Here is an 11,194-nt window from a genome sequence, read left to right as displayed (position 1 = left end):
GGAGAAAAAGAGAGAGAAAAAATATACCCCATAGCCTTGGCTTCCTTATCTGTGAAATGGGGATGATGATGACAAGCCCAAAGGGCCTCCCTGCTCCCCGGCAGTGACTGCCACAGAGGCCTGATTGCTGCATGCTCCAGAGTCATGCAGCTGGTAGATGGCCCAGCTGGGTTTTGAACCCTGGGCCCTGAGTCAGGGAGAGCAGGCAGAACAGTTGGGCCAGGGAGGGGCAGGTGCTGCCCAGAGCTCGCGGTGACCTGGACGCCACTTCTGCTATCTGCCCAGTGTCCTCGGCACACAGATGGCGGGGCCTCCCTTGCCCATCCTGTCTGCAGCCGGGTGGACATGGGGTCCTGGCGTCACCCATCGCCACCCAGGCTTCCCCTTCCTGTGTTGTGCAAGACGAGGCGTCCCCTGTGTGGAATGGGCAGGCGGCTCTGGCGATGGGTGGACGGGTGAGCGGGGGCCTCGCAGGCGTGGTCACTGCCGCCGTTACCGCTAGCAGGCCCGGCCCCCGCCTCTTCCTCCTCCTTCTCCTCCTCCTGTTTCCCCAACGTTCGGCAGCCTTAAGCAAGAGGCTGTGGGACCCAGGAAACTGGGGAGGCTGTCCAGCCACCAGCTTGTCCACAGAGAGCAGGCCTCGGCTTGGGCAGTCATGGGAGGTCCTAAACCACAACAACAAAACTATAATAAGATTTTTTTATTTTTATTTTTTTGAGACAGAGTCTCGTTCTGTCACCCAGGCTGGAGTGCAGTGGCGTGATCTTGGCTCACTGCAAGCTCCGCCTCTCGGATTCAAGCGATTCTTCTGCCTCAGACTCCTGAACAGCTGGGATCACAAGCACCCGTCATCATGCCCGGCTAACTTTTGCATTTTTTTAGTAGAGATGGGGTTTCACCATGTTGGCCAGGTTAGTCTTGAACTCCTGACCTCAGGTGATCTGCCCGCCTCGGCCTCCCAAAGTGCTGGGATTACAGGCGTGAGCCACCGCACCCGGCCTACTGTAACAATAATAATGGCAATAATAATAATAACCGCTATTAGAGTGGAGGGCTTCCGTGTGCCAGGCACACTCTCATTTAACCACAAATACATAAAAAGCACCTCCTATGTGCCATGTGTGATTCTCAGAGCTTTACTTTATGTGCCATTGAATCCCCACCAACCCTTGTCTTTTTTTTTTTTTTTTAATGATTTCTTTCTTCAGAATAGGAAACTGAGGCTCTGGGAGACAGAGCTACTTGCCAAGGTCTCACAGCTCAGCCATCCCACTGAAGGTCATCCTGTGCCCTGGGGTGAGAGCCGTCCTGGAAGCTGGGGGGCTTGGAGGCTGTCGGAGTCCACCCGGGAGGCCTCACTCGCAGCTCCTATCCTGACTCTTTTGCCCAAGGGCTTCCTTTGGGTACGAGAATGTGAGAAGCAAGTGAGAGACCCTTGCCAGTAGAGGTGGGGGCTGGTTGTCCCCCCACCTGGCTTCCTTGCTTCTGGCTCAGGGGACAGTGGGAAGGTACTTTCTGTGCATTCTCCCAGAGGCCCCTGGGGGGCTGGGCTGCTGCTACCCACCGAGGAGACCTGCCCATCTCCCTTCCTTGTGTCACTTCCTCACTCCCTCCTGATGTTTCTAGAATCACTTCCCAAATATCCCACTTGCACCCAAACCCTTGTCTTGGGTCAGCTTCTGGGAGCCGACCTAGGCCACACTCAGGGCTTGAGAGCTTTGGAATCAGACGATCCTGAGAGTGAATCCTGGCCTCGATGCTGACCCCGAGTGTGAACTTGGGAACCTGCCCCACCTCTTGGAACCTCAGTTCCTCCATTTATGAAAAGGGAACTTACGCATTGAGAACCAAGCGACTATGGGGGGATGGGGCAGTGCGAGATGATGGGACCAGAGCGCGTTCCTGGCTGCAGAGCCCACAAGTCACGCTGTCTCTGGGAGCTTTTGGGGCAGTACGGGACAAGGGCACACAGGAAGAACTGGCCATGAGTCCTCAGCCTGTCTGGCAGATGGGGACGGGGATGGGTGGGAAAGAGGTACTACCGTGTTCCACTTCCCCACCTGTCACCCTGAGATTCCAGGTAAACATCGGGACCAACCCAGGGAGCCCAGTGGATATCCAGGGTAGGGCAAAGAACAGATGCCACCTTTGCTCCCAGCGGGGTGAGACTGGGTGGTCAGGTGTCACCGAGTGGACAGTAGGCACCTCATCCCTGCCGATGACAGCTCCCAGGGCCACCTGTCCACAGAATCCCTTCACTGATTCTGTGCTTGAGGCAGGGGTGTCGGGGACTGGGTGTCCTTCTTTCACCCTGGGTGGGGGCCTCATGCTCAGAGACAGCTCTGTCAACCCCAACACAAACCCACCATTTCCCTGATACGGTGATGGCAACCCCAGCCACCTGGCTGCCCAGGCCCCCAAACTGGGTACCTCTCTCTTGTCCCTATGGTCAGCCCATCAGTAAACTCATCCACATGTCCAAGAGTCCACCCCCTGCCCTACCCTGCCCTGCCCTGGCCCAGCTGGGATGTTTGCGGTCACCTCGTCATTGGTCTCCCTGCCTCCTTGCTCGCCTTCCTATGCCAGAGGAGTTCTGTAAAAGATCAAGTCAGACCCTATCCCTCCTCTGGTCAGAACCCTCCATGCCTCCCAACTCACTCAGAGCAGAAGCCCAGAGGGACCTGTGCCCCAGCCCTGCCTGACCCCACTGCCCCTCCCTTCTCTGCTCACCCGCAGCCACGGTGGCCTCATCTCCCTGCCATAAACTTGCCAATTATACCGTTGCTGCCTCGGGGACTTTGCACCCACTCTTCCCTCTGGAACAGAGGACAGCAGCTCTCCCCTTGGCGGAGCCTTGTCTGGGGTCAGGCCTCTGCTCCAAAGTCACTGCTGGGGACGCCCTCTCTGATCAGCCCTTCATTCCGATGGCCTCGTGCTGTTTTTATTTCTTCCTAGGACTCAGCAGCACGTATCCTAGAAATTAACCTGCTGGTTGATCCTGTTTCTCGTCTGTCTCTTTCCAGTGGAATGTGGCCATCGCCTAGGTGGGGATTTTTGTGTGTTTTGTTCACTGCTGTACACCCAGCCCCCAGCACAGCACCTGCCCAGGGCAAGCGCCCGGTAAACACTCGTGAACCAATGCATGCATGCATGGATAAATATTTCTTTGGCAGATGAGGGGGCTGAGGCCCAGAGGAGGCCCTGGGGGTCTCGGACTCACAGCCCAGTGCTCTTTCTGCTGCCACGCCCGGTCTCTGGAACCGTTTGCTGTTGCCTGCTCGACAACAGAGAAGGAGTGCCTGGTTAGGGGTCCTGCTTGCGAACCACAGTCCCTGCGTGTCTTGCTGGAGGTCACCACCCCTCTGCTCCAAGGCCTGTAATTACCACTTATCCTGCTCAATGGGCCCGAGAAATTCCCTATGTAGGCAGGGCTGTGGCCAGGGTGCTTGCCTGGCCCCAGGCAGGTCCCGTGGGCACTGTCCGGCCAGGCTTCGTGGCTGACATTCCAGGTACATTTCTACCCCTGGGCTGCCACGGGCAGAGGGTGGAGAGAGGGTCGTGGGCTTCGGGCTGGACAAACCAGTCAGGCTTCCCAGCTGGGCCACCTGACTACCCGCTTCCTGTGGGCTCCTTGAGGCCCAGAGGGTGGAAGGGGCCTCTGTTCAACCCCCACCGGTGCCCTCTTCCCTTCCCTCCCTCAGTAGGTCCTCCCAGCAGCTCCTGCAAATAGATCCAGGACCCAAGCCCTTCCTTCTGCCTCCACTGCCAACATTGCTGCTCATTTCTGCTGGCACAGAAGTCTCCTCCCTGGTCCTCCAGAAATCCCTTTTCGACAGTCAGCCAGAGGGAGCTGTTAAAACTGTAGGCCAGCCCACATTGGTCCCTGGCAAAGTCCTCTGGAAGGGATCCCCGTTGTTTGGAGAATAAACCCTCAGATTCCTTCCTGGGCTCTCAGGGCCTCCTCTCTGACCTCCCTCTGTCCCCTCTCCCAGCCTTCCTCCTCACTCATCCTCTAGCCCCACTGGCTTCCTCCTGCTCCTGAAACAGCTTGAGGCCCACACTGCCCCAGGGCCTTTGTGCTGGCTATTCCCTCCGCCTGGAACACTTCTCCCAGGCATCCTTCGGGCGCCCGCATGGGAAGCCTTCCCCAACCCCACCCCCTTCTGAGCAGGTAGGGTCTTTCCACCTAGTCATGAGGGCAGGGATTTTTGTCTGTTGTGTTCTCTGCATGTCCAGCGCCCATCACGGTGCCTGGCAGATGGTAAGTGCTCAACACACATCCGATGACCACCTGAATGAACAACCTTATGTGCCGATGGCAGATAAGGACGCCGAGGTCCTCTGGGGTAGGTGACCAGCCCAAGGCCACACAGCTGGTCTGAGATTAAGCCAGGAGAGGAGCCGGGGTTGGTTACATCCTGGAGCTAGTGTCTTGGAAACGGCATCAGGAGAATAACAAAGATGAGACGCAGGCTCTAGCAAGTGGATACCAGTGACTCTTGCCTGCCAGCCCCGGCCCTACAGCCTTGGGCGCTTCCAGGAGTCATGGTCTGCCTGCCTGGGGCATTCCAGGCCTCGACCCAGGTCCTGCGCTTTCTATTTTGAGCCTCTTAGTCCTGAGGACTGTGTGTTCCCAGCAGGCGGTGCGGGCCAGAGGCTGAGCCTGGGTGTGGCTGTCACCCTATCTGGGGTCGAGACCCAGATTCCCGGGCCCTTAACCTGTTGTCTGCTGAGGGCTCTGGCATGAGCCCTGCTCCCTGCTTGATGGTCTTCCCTTCAAGCCCCGGCCCTGGTGTCTTTCAGGCAGGAAGTATCGGCCCATCTCTCCTTGGATTATATCCCTGTTTGTCCCCATTTGAATACTGGCTCTACCCCTTTTCCAGCTGTAGGACCTTGGGCAAGTCACTTCATCTCTCTGGATCTCGGTTTCTTCATTTGGGAAATGGGGACAATAAGAGTACCTGTCTCTGGCCAGGCGTGGTGACTCACACCTGTAATCCCAGTGCTTTGGGAACCTGAGATAAGACACTTGCTTGAGACCGAGAGTTTGAGATCAGCCTGGGCAACACAATGAGACCTCCATCTCTACAGAATTCTAAAATATTAGCCGGGCGTGGTGGTGTGTACCTGTAGTCCCAGCTCTTATGGAGGCTGAGGCGGGAGGATTGCTTTGGCCTGGAGTCTGAGGCTGCAGTGAGCTATTATGCCCCTGCACATCAGCCTGGGTGATGGAATGTGGCCCCATCTCTAAAAGTAACAATACTAATGATAAATAACAATGAGAACGAGTACGTGTCTTCTGGGGTTTCAGAGGAGATTCAATGTGATGCAATCGATGAGTGCCCTGAATGGAGCTGGAAACTCAGGGAGCATCGAGAATGAGTCCCCCACCATCAGCAGCTAGTTTAGTTACAAAAACTGTCATGGCCCCTGGAGAAATGACAAGAACTCGAAGGAGCTTCCCCGCACTGGCAGGGAATTTTTATTTTATTTATTTATCTAAATAAATAAAATTTATTTAAAAATAAATTTCGTATCAATTTGCTTGTTGGTTTCTTGCCCATCTCCCCAGTAGAACATTGGCTCCAGCAGGGCAGGGGCTTTTGTCTGCCTTATGCACCTAGTGCAATGCCTGGCACACAGTCGGTGCTCAACAAATGTTTGTTAAAATAACCAATAAGTAAATAGTGACTCCTCCGGGAAGGGGAGCCCTGAGCTCACCTCCCTCCCCCAGCGCAGGGCTCTTGAGTGCTTGTTGGTGTCAGACCCAGGTGCCTCTCATCAAGCAGCCAATGAAACTGCCCTGGTTGACATCCTCACTTCACAGATGGAGAGACTGAGCCCAGAGAGGGAGAGTCACCTGTCGGATGTCACACAGAGGTTGGCATTGGGGCTGGGATTGCAGCCCAGGACCACATTGGGGGCGCAGTAGATCAATCTTTTCCTGGAGGGAGTCAGTGGTGATGGTGGGAATGGGTCGGGGGGCTGGTAAGGAGGTCCCAAGGCCCTCGGGAGGGAGGGAGGCATGGGAGGTGAGTTAGAGGGTCTGGAGTTCTGCCTCCGTTTCTCTCAGTTTCTGCCTCTTTCTGTCTCCTTGTATTTCTCTGTCTTAGTCTCTACCTCTTTCTCTCTTCCTTGTGTATCTGACCACTGCTCAGGAGGGGATGCAGACACAGACCCCTGGCTTAGGGGCTGGAGTTGGGGCCAAAGAGGGGACTGACATCTGGGTCTGAGCAGAGAATCTGAAGCCAGACCCTGCAGCCCGGCCCAGCATTCCTGTCTCGGCTCCTCACTTCAGGGATAGCCTTGGAACGCCAGGCAGTTCAGAGAGCCCCAGGCCTGGGCTTGAAGACCTGGGTTCCAGTCCCAGCTTTGCCACATTCCAGCCTCTTCGCCTTGGGCCCTTAGCCTTCGTTCCTATGAAATGGGATCACTGAGAGCCCGATTTCAGGGTCTGATGAGGAGGAACGATATGAGGGTTGTGCTGGGCTTCCTGAAGCCCGGTGTGGCCTGAAAAGTACTCAGTAAATAACTCAGTGTAATGATTTCTTCTAGCAGATGGAGAAAGCAAGAGTTAGAGAGGCCCAATCATTTCACTCACTCATTCCTCAAACGTTATTAAGCACCTGCTATGCACCAGGTGCTTTGTTTTGTATCCATTAACTCAGGGTTCAGCAAACCACAGCCTTCAGGCCAAATCTGGCTCATGGCCCGTTTTTATAAATAAAGTTTTATTGGCACACAGCATGCCCATTCACTTATGTATTGTCCCCAGCTGCCTTTACCCTACAACTGCAATGTTGAGCTGTTGTGAGAGAGACCATAAAACCCACAAAGCTGAACATATGAGCTGTCTGGACATTTACAGTCAAGTCTGCTAATCTTTGGATTAGCCCATTACAACCCTGGAGGAAGGACGTGTCATAAGCTTGATTTTATGGATTAAGAACTGAGGTCCCAGCACTGCTTCTGTCACAAGGTTGGGTCTCCATGCGTAATATCTGGGTCTTATTCCTCCTCCTCTGCCCCTTGGGGAGCCGCCAACTCCTGTTCCCTTGCCCTATCCTACATGGATGATGAATGGATAATTTGAACCCCACAGAGGAAAAAATGCTGTTTTTCTGGGACCTGAAAAGGGCTAAGGGCAAACCAGGAAGGCAAACCAGAAGGTCAGGTCAGGTCAGTGGAAAGAGTCCTATTTGCAGGTCAATTTGGACCTTGCCAAAGCCTCTTCCTTCTGGTGACCTTGGGTGAGAGGTCTGCCGCTAGCAGGTGCTTCATGAACAGCCGCTAAGCAAGTGATGGCCATCATGGCCCACTGTGAGTTTCGGCCTGCTTGAAGGCTTCCTCCAGGCGGGAGACCCCATGGCTGGCCACACACCACCGCTGGAAAGACAGCCTTGAGCCATCGGTGGGAGAGTACCCTGGGCATGGAGATGCTTTCCAGAGCGCCATGGAAGTCGGGGAGGGGATCTCACTGCCCCCCAAGCCTGTGCCGGAGTCTTTGTGCTTTCCCATCCCCATGCTGAAGGCCTGTAGGAACCTAGCTTAGATGTTGCCTGGCCCTCAAGACACCCAGGTTCCTCCCAACCTCCTCCCCAGCCTCCCCGCTGCTGGCCTTGGGGAGCTCCTGGTTTGCCCTCAGCCCTTTTCTGGAGGTCCCAGCATCACCAAAAGGCAATCCTGCCTGCTGCCTGGAGGAGGCGATGTGGGAGACTCAGGAATCTGGGGCGTCCCCCAGCCAGGGTGCAGGCATGGTGATCGGGGCTGCTGAGCACTGCAGTGTCTTCCCCGATGCTCTTGTGTGCTGCCCAGTGTCCCTCCATTAGAGCAGCCTTCCCGTACTGCTGGGTGACACTTGGGTAAGTCATTTCACCTCTTGGCTCTGTAAAATGGGACTGGGGTGGTCCCTACCCCTTCAGGGTGTTGTGAGAATGAAAGGCATCAAGTGGGCAAAGCGCTTGGCATGGCCCTGAAGCACGGCATTTGTCACACATGCTCATGGACTTATTCCTGGGTCCCTAGGACACCCTGGAGCTCCTCCCCAAGGTCGGGCCTGCTGCGAGGGTAAGAGGGAGGAAGGGGGACATAGACACCAAAGATATGGTTCTTATCCTCATCTAAATGCTGTTGACTTCCAAAGGCATCTCCTTAAGGCCACCCCTGAGCCTAGACTCAGGTCTCCACCCACCTGTCCCTATCACTGCTGGGATGGCCAAGAGGAGCCTCAGACCCAGGACAGCCAGGACTCCACTCCTGATCTGCCCCCGAAACCAGTCCTGCCTCCGCCAATGGCTCCTCCATCCTCCAGGTGGACCCCCAAACCAGGGAGTCTCCCCGGCCTTCTCCCTCTCCCTCGCCCCACGTCTGATAGCTCATCACATCCTGTCGACTCCACCTTCCAGGTGGACCCAGAGTCTGCCCTGTCTCCTCACCTCCAGGCCCCTGCCTCGGCCCCGGCCACCAGCACCACTGCCTGTATTGCTGCAGTCACTCCTCATGGCTTCCTTTTCTCCTCAGCCCCTCACAGTCCGTTCTCCACACATGACCAGAGGGACCTGTTAGAAGGGACCTAACCCTTCCTGCACAGACCCTCCCAGGGATCCTCGTCTTTCCCGTGGTCTGTGAGACCAGGTGTGACCCTGCCCCACCCCCCCAACAAACCCTCCACCTGTTTGATGACCTCGCCGCCTCTCTTTCCCTCACTTCCTCCCTTCCAGCCCTGATAACTTCCTGCCATTCCTCAAGAAGTCCTGGGTCTTTCCATCTCGGGGTCTTTGCAGGAGCCTGGAGCCCTCATCCACCCCGGATGCCCATGACTCCCGCACCTCTTCAGGTCTGAGTTCAGATGCCACCTTCTCTGACCCTCCCCCTCGGTTAAGCAGCCTCTGCCTCCTCCACACTCTCTGCCTGTTCATCCCTGACCATCCTGTATTCTTTTTAAATTATTTTTACATTAAAAAAAAATTTTTTTTTTTTTGAGACGGAGTTTCGCCCTTGTTGCCCAGGCTGGATTGCAATGCTGAGATCTCAGCTCACCGCAACCTCCACCTCCCAGGTTCAAGCAGTTCTCCTGCCTCAACCTCCCAAGTAGCTGGGATTACAGGCATGTGCCATCATGCCTGGCTAATCTTATATCTTTAGTAGAGATGGGGTTTCTCCATGTGGGTCAGGCTGGTCTCGAACCTCCTGACCTCAGGTGATCCGCCTGTCTTGGTCTTCCCCTCTTTTTCACAGGAGGGGTGGAAAGGTGCTCCCAGGAGAGTGGGCATCGTGGGCCAGGGCCTGGCCATGTGGGCAGCGAGATGGGGGGGAGGGGGAGTGGCAAAGCCTGGGTGGCTGAGCTTCAGGGGGAGGTGTTCTCCAGGCAGGTGTGCGTAGGCCAGGGTCACCTTGACTGTCAGCCACTGGTTGTGTGACTCAGGAAGCCCTGTCTCTCTCTGGACCCAAGAACCTGCAACTGCTGTTGGAGACCCCCTAAGAGGATCCACCATCTGACAGTGGGGGAAGCTGAGGCTGCAAAGCTGCTGCTATGATCTGGTGAAAGGGTGAGCCCAGGGATGGGGACAGACCAAGGGCTTCTAGCAGTCCCTCGCACCTCAGTGTGAGTGAGCCCCCTGGATTCTCGGCTGTCTGGTGGCCGCTAGACCCCGTGGGGCTTGGGAGGCAGGGTGAGGGTGGGGCTGAACCTGGGTGGGGCCAGGGCTGTGTCAGGTCCCAGCCTAGCCTCCATCCTGGCCCCTGGCTCCCTGCAGGGCTCTGGATTGCACAATCATACCACCCACAGCTGTGACCAAGGCAGGTGACACATGCTTTCTGGGAGCCACCCTGGGCCGCGCAGGCTGGTCATACACACAGGGCCGTTGGCATGGATGCGCTCCGGTACAGCCTGACGAGGCGAGGAGTGACTGCTCCAGCCTGCCACTTCCAGGCTGTGTGACTCTCAGCAAGTCACTTCCCCGCTCTGAGCCTAACTTTCCTCTTCTGTAAGAGGCGGTAATACCAGTGCCTGCTCCCCTGGCATTTGGAGGAATTGACTCTGCCCCCGCCATACTGGCCCTCTGGCTGGTCCTCAAATGCACCAGGCACGCCCCACCCAGGGCCTCCGCCTGTGCTCTTCCCTGTGCTGGGGTCGGCCCTTGCACCTCCCTCAGGTCTCTGCTCATATGTCGCAGCTCATGAGGCCTTTCCTGCCCCGACACTCTCTCCTTACTGAATTCCTCTCCTCATCTCTCAGTGCTACCTGACCCATCACGGTTCCTGCTTATTCTGTTGACCTGCCCCAGGGTGGCAGCTCCATCTTTGTCTCTCTTGGTCATCACGGTGTCCCCGGGTCCCAACAAAATACCTCGTACAAGAAAGCGCTCAGTCTATAGTTGCAGAATGAATGAATGAATGAATGACCGGAAAGTGCTTAGCACTGTGCCCTGTCCTTAGTAAGTACCCAAAACCCAGTGCCTTGTGGTGGTGTTAGCTTTGGCTCCCATTTCTAGCCTCATCAAATCCCACCCTCAGCAGCCGGTGCCCCTGCCTTCTCTGCCTGGCTGGCTTCCTGCTGCCTGCGCAGTCTCGTTCCTGGGTCAGGACGACCTCTCAGGGAATGGCAGGCCTGCAGGGCTGGCCCCCTCTGGCTCTGCCTCAAGCTCCTCTTACATCTCCTGGGGGCAGAGGCTTCTGGGAAACAGGCTTTGAAGCTCCCCTGGGTCAGACCTGCTGGGGCCTTCCTTAGGCGTTGCCTGATGTGACCCCATTAGTGAACAAATGGGGACAGTGAGACCTAGAGAGGGGCAGCCACGTCTGATGTCAGCCTTCAGGGCTCCCAAAACATCCAGGGATGCTTCCAGGGCTCTGGCTTCTTTGTTGTTTTTGGAACAGAGCTGAGCTCAGGTGCCTGTTTTCTGGATGACAAAACTGAACCCCGTTACAGGCTTTGGAGCCAGGTTTGAATCTCAGTCCCCCCACTTCCTGGCTGTATGATTGTATGATTGAGGCTTATCACTTGGTCCCTCTGAGCCTCAGCTTCCTTGTCTGTAAAATGGCACACTAATGGTACCCAACTCACAGAGGTGTTTGGGGGGACAAGGTCAGCCATCCCGCAGACATTTGGGGTCTCGGGCCTCTCCCACAGGGTCCCGGGACTCCTGGCTCCAGAACCCCTGGGCCCAGCCACTCCGGAGCCAGCAAGTCCCCTACT

This window comes from Cebus imitator, unplaced genomic scaffold (assembly GCF_001604975.1).
Source record: "Cebus imitator isolate Cc_AM_T3 unplaced genomic scaffold, Cebus_imitator-1.0 Scaffold62, whole genome shotgun sequence".
NCBI lineage: Eukaryota > Metazoa > Chordata > Mammalia > Primates > Cebidae > Cebus > Cebus imitator.
Note: the sequence above shows the minus strand (reverse complement) of the source record.